Genomic DNA, 5,486 nt, shown 5'->3' with positions numbered 1-5,486 from the left:
AAGAAAGAAAGAAAGAAAAGAAAAGAAAAGAAAAGAAAAGAGACAAAAAGACAAGACTAGATAAAATCTCATCACAGCGCACACATTATAGCCCTATTACCGCGGGAGGCCCAGCGGGGCGTTCAGCTCATGCCTGAGAACCAAATGCCTCCATATGCTCTACCCCATTCATAGAGAGAAATACACCTTTTTTTTTTTTAAGATTTTATTTATTTGAGAGAGAGTGAGTGAGAGCACAAACAGGTGAGAGGGGCAGAGGGAGAGAGAAAAGCAGACCCTTGCTGAGCAGAAGCCCCATCCGGGACTCGATCCCAGGACCCTGCGGTCCTGACTTGAGCTGAAGGCAGATGGTTCACCGACTGAGCCACCCAGGCTCCCCTCCCCGCATCATTCTTGAGCAGCACCACCAATACGCTGACAGGTACTCTGTGTCCTTCTAGATGTGACTGATGATGGCGCTGTCTGGTCCTGGCTGTATCAGAGGATCACAGAGGAGGAGGGCCTGCCTCTTGCCAAGGTGAGCTCGCCTGTCTATCCCTGAGGAAAAAATGTTGCCTTCTGGGTTTCTTTCCAATCAAAGTCAGATGAAATTCAGACAGTATACTCTGTGTTGGTGAATTGAACATAATACTAAAACAAAAATCATTTTCCTAATGTCAACTGCTTGTATATAGAAATGAAATTATTTTTATATACAGATTTTATGTAAAAAGCTATTTGGGATTATACATATAGATCTCATACAATTTTCCTTTTTGGGAGAGCATGGAGTGGTTGTCTCTGCCAACCGTTAGCTGATTCGAGAGGACATTTAGCATTGGCGACACCAAACGTGGTTCTAAACGCTGTGGTAGGATCCTGTCCCTCAGTAACACTTTCTCCTGCTTGGATGAAGCATTTTGTAGTCACCGTCCTGAATGGACTGGACAGACATGTCCCCCAGGAAAAACAACTTCCTAAGGCATCCAGTTCACTTACTTTGGGGTCGTTGGACTCAACCACATTCCATCTGGGTTCCTAAAGGCATTGAGGGAAATAAAGCTCATGCAGACAGACAGTGTGTAGCATGACCTGAGCCTCACGGTGTCCTGTTTTCTGTACCTGCAGGTGACACCATCAACCACCACCAGCGAGAGCGGTACGTATTCTGGTATCAGCCTCTTCTTAGATAAAACTCTAGATGTTAATGCAGGTGGGGCATCTTTGCAATCCTCCGTCTGGCGAGCCACCCTGATTGGGTTGTGGGGGTGTGGTGGACAGGAGATTTCCCAGGTGAAAAAGTGTGTCCATGTGTCTACAGTCCTAGGAAGCCATTGTATTCCCTGTGTGTGGTGTGGGTGTGTGTGCATGAGGCTTGGGGTTGGGGTGTCTTTTGTGGCTCTATGTGGTATGATTGTTTGTGTTTTTGTGTGGGAGACAGGGAGACACAGACACAGACAGAGAGATGCACAGAGGGAGAGGGAGAGATGGAAAGAGTGAGAGAGAGATTGCATATGTCTCCAGGAGGTGTATCCCACTGCCACTGCACAATTCCCATTGTCCACATTCTCAAAAAAAAAGAAATTTTTTTTTTTTTTTTTAAGATTTTATTTATTTGAGAGAGAGTGAGTGAGAGCACAAACAGGTGGGGAGAGGAGAAAAGCAGACCCTAGCAGGAAGCCCCATCCGGGACTCGATCCCAGGACCCTGCGGTCCTGACTTGAGCTGAAGGCAGATGGTTCACCGACTGAGCCACCAGGCCCCCTCCCGCATCTATTCTTGAGCAGCACCACCAATACGCTGACAGGTACTCTGTGTCCTTCTAGATGTGACTGATGATGGCGCTGTCTGGTCCTGGCTGTATCAGAGGATCCAGAGGAGGAGGCCTGCCTCTGCAAGGTGAGCTCCTGTCATCCCGAGGAACAAATGTTGCTTTCTGGGTTTCTTTCCAATCAAATTCAGATGAAATTCAGACAGTATACTCTGTGTTGGCAAATTGAACATAATACTAAAACAAAAATCATTTTCCTAATGTCAACTGCTTGTATATGGAAATGAAATTATTTTTATATACAGATTTTATGTAAAAAGCTATATATACTTTTGAGATTCTACATATGTAATTTCCTGGTGGGAGAGCGTTGAGTGGTTGTCTCTGCCAACCGTTAGCTGATTCGAGAGGACATTTAGCATTGGCGACACCAAACGTGGTTCTAAACGCTGTGGTAGGATCCTGTCCCTCAGTAACACTTTCTCCTGCTTGGATGAAGCATTTTGTAGTCACCGTCCTGAATGGACTGGACAGACATGTCCCCCAGGAAAAACAACTTCCTAAGGCATCCCCAGTTCACTTACTTTGGGGTCGTTGGACTCAACCACTGTGTTCCATCTGGGTTCCTAAAGTCATTGAGGGAAATAAAGCTCATGCAGACAGACAGTGTGTAGCATGACCTGAGCCTCACGGTGTCCTCTTTTCTGTACCTGCAGGGGACAGGAGCATCTGGTGAATGCGGTACGTATTCTGGAATCAGCCTCTTCCTGAGACAAAACTCTAGATGTTAATGCAGGTGGGGCATCCTTGCAATCCTCAGTCTGGCGAGCCGCCCTGATTGGGTTGTGGGGGTGTGGTGGACAGGAGATTTCCCAGGTGAAAAAGTGTGTCCATGTGTCTACAGTCCTAGGAAGCCATTGTATTCCCTGTGTGTGGTGTGGGTGTGTGTGCGTGAGGCTTGGGCTTGGGGTGTCTTTTGTGGCTCTATGTGGTGTGATTGTGAGTGTGTGTGTGTGTGAGAGAGAGAGAGAGAGGGCCAAAGACAGATAGAAAGACAGAGAGACATAGAGAGAGAGACAAAGACAGAGAAAGAGAGAGATGACCGAGAAAGAGAGAGAGACAGAGAGGGGGAGAGAGAGAGAGAAAGGTGTTTCTCCAGGAGATATGTCAGACAGATACTGCATGATGTCACCCTTCTCCAAAGCCATGTTATCACACTGCGCACTTTAGAGCCTTACTGCAGTGGGTGGCCCAGCAGGGGAACTTCAGTCCATGCTTCAAAACCAGCTGGCTCCATACACCCCAGCCTCGTGTCCATATCCAGCAACATTCCATGAATATTCTTGAGCAACAAGAGGAATGTGCTGACGGGTACTCTGTGTCCTAGATGCCTTGGAGGAAGACATGGATCCCATCAAAGGAGACAGCGCCGGAGGCACAACTCCCGCCATGGTGAGCTAGAAGTTCTTTGTCCGAGGAACAGATGTTGCTTTCTTGGTTTCTTTACAATCAAATTCAGATGAAAATCAGACAGTATACTCTGTGAGGCAAATTGAACATAATACTAAAACAAAAATCATTTTCCTAATGTCAACTGCTTGTATATGGAAATGAAAATATTTTTATATACAGATTTTATGTAAAAAGTATATATACTTTTGAGATTCTACATATGAATTTCCTGGTGGGAGAGCGTTGAGTGGTTGTCTCTGCCAACCGTTAGCTGATTCGAGAGGACATTTAGCATTGGCGACACCAAACGTGGTTCTAAACGCTGTGGTAGGATCCTGTCCCTCAGTAACACTTTCTCCTGCTTGGATGAAGCATTTTGTAGTCACCGCCTGAATGGACTGGACAGACATGTCCCCAGGAAAAACAACTTCCTAAGGCATCCAGTTCACTTACTTTGGGGTCGTTGGACTCAACCACTGTGTTCCATCTGGGTTCCTAAAGTCATTGAGGGAAATAAAGCTCATCAGACAGACAGTGTGTAGCATGACCTGACCTCACGTGTCCTCTTTTCTGTACCTGCAGGGGACAGGAGCATCGGTGGATGTACGTATTCTGGAATCAGCCTCTTCCTGAGACAAAACTCTAGATGTTAATGCAGGTGGGGCATCCTTGCAATCCTCAGTCTGAGCGCCCTGATTGGGTTGTGGGGTGTGGTGGACAGGAGATTTCCCAGGTGAAAAAGTGTGTCCATGTGTCTACAGTCCTAGGAAGCCATTGTATTCCCTGTGTGGTGTGGTGTGTGTGCGTGAGGCTTGGGTTGGGGTGTCTTTTGTGGCTCTATGTGGTGTGATTGTGAGTGTGTGTGGGGAGAGAGAGAGAGAGAGAGAGACAAAGACAGAGAAAGACAGAGAGACATAGACAGAGACAAAGACAAAAAGAGAGAGATGACCGAGAGAAGAGAGACAGAGAGGGGAGAGAGAGAGAGAAAGGTGTTTCTCCAGGAGATATGTCAGACAGATACTGCATGATGTCACCTTCTCCAAAGCCATGTTATCACACTGCGCACTTTAGAGCCTTACTGCAGTGGGTGGCCCAGCAGGGGCACTCAGTCCATGCTTGGAAACCAGCTGGCTCCATACACCCCAGCCTCGTGTCCATATCCAGCAACATTCCATGAATATTCTTGGCAACAAGAGGAATGTTGACGGGTACTCTGTGTCCTAGATGCCTTGGAGGAAGCTGGATCCCATCAAAGGAGACAGCGCCGGAGGCACACCTCGCCTGGTGAGCTAGAAGTTCTTTGTCCGTTGTGTGGGAGACAGGGAGAGTCAGACACAGAAAGAGAGATGCAGAGAGGGAGAGGCAGAGATGGAAAGAGTAAGAGAGAGATTGCATATTTTTCCAGGAGGTGTATCCCACTGCCACTGCACAATGGCCATTGTCCACATTCCAAAAAAAAAAAAAAAAAAAAAGGAAAGAAAGAAGGAAAGAAAGAAAGAAAGAAAGAACGAAAGGAAAGAAAAGAAAAGAGAAAAGAAAAGACGAGATAAAGAAATCTCACCACAGGGCACACATTATAGCCCTATTACCGCGGGAGGCCAAGTGGTGGCCCTCAGGTCATGCCTGGGAACCAAATGCCTCCATATGCTCTAACCCCATTCATAGCGAGCAATACTCCCAGAGTCATTCTGCTGCAGAGGTGAGGTGAGAGGCACATTCTGGAGTACATTTCTCTCTTCTCCTCACCAAATCCCTTATACTGGGACCAGAGCAAGACCTGCACTTGGCTCCATGGGAGAGAGGCTCATATGCAGCTGCCTGGAGACCCTCCCTGGCTGACGGGAATTCTAGAGGCCTGTGTGGAGGCTGCTGGACTGGCAGCACACACTGGCTCTCACGGTCCCTCTGAGCTGGTCTCCTGGGACTGACGGGGCCCAGGACAGAGGCTCCGGGAAGCGGGGCCAGGGTCTTTGCTCCTGTCAGATTCCACTGAGAGCGATGGGCCTGGTCCCCACATCGTGGTCACGGCCCACCCTCGGACCTTCCATCCATCTGCTCGGGGCCTCCCCTAGTCCTTCCAGGTCTCAGGGTCTTTGGTGAACACTGCAGGTACTGGTGTTTATGTGGCCACACCAGCTGGAGAATGCCTGTCACCCCACTGACAGACTAGGGGAATTTGGACAAGTACCATTACCTCTACTGTCACATTCATCTCCTCTCTGGGCTAAGACACTTATGGGCTTTCATCAATAGGAAGTGTGTCTCAAGTGCCCAAGATGAGCCC

At 48.0% G+C, this 5,486-nt stretch overlaps 1 long non-coding RNA gene across 1 annotated transcript in view; it reads left to right on the top strand.

Annotated features, from left to right (window-relative positions):
- LOC121100935 overlaps nt 1-3,225 on the top strand; it is a 3,697-nt gene extending 472 nt beyond the window's left edge. The window contains exons 2-4 of the long non-coding RNA XR_005832711.1: nt 441-517; nt 2,467-2,491; nt 3,138-3,225. This is a non-coding gene — a long non-coding RNA (uncharacterized LOC121100935). The remainder of the gene's footprint in view (nt 1-440; nt 518-2,466; nt 2,492-3,137) is intronic.
- The last annotated feature ends 2,261 nt before the right edge of the window (nt 3,226-5,486 follow it).

Source organism: Ursus maritimus, unplaced genomic scaffold (assembly GCF_017311325.1).
Source record: "Ursus maritimus isolate PB19 unplaced genomic scaffold, ASM1731132v1 scaffold_585, whole genome shotgun sequence".
NCBI classification, from domain to species: Eukaryota; Metazoa; Chordata; class Mammalia; order Carnivora; family Ursidae; genus Ursus; species Ursus maritimus.
This window is presented reverse-complemented; position numbering and strand designations above follow the sequence as displayed.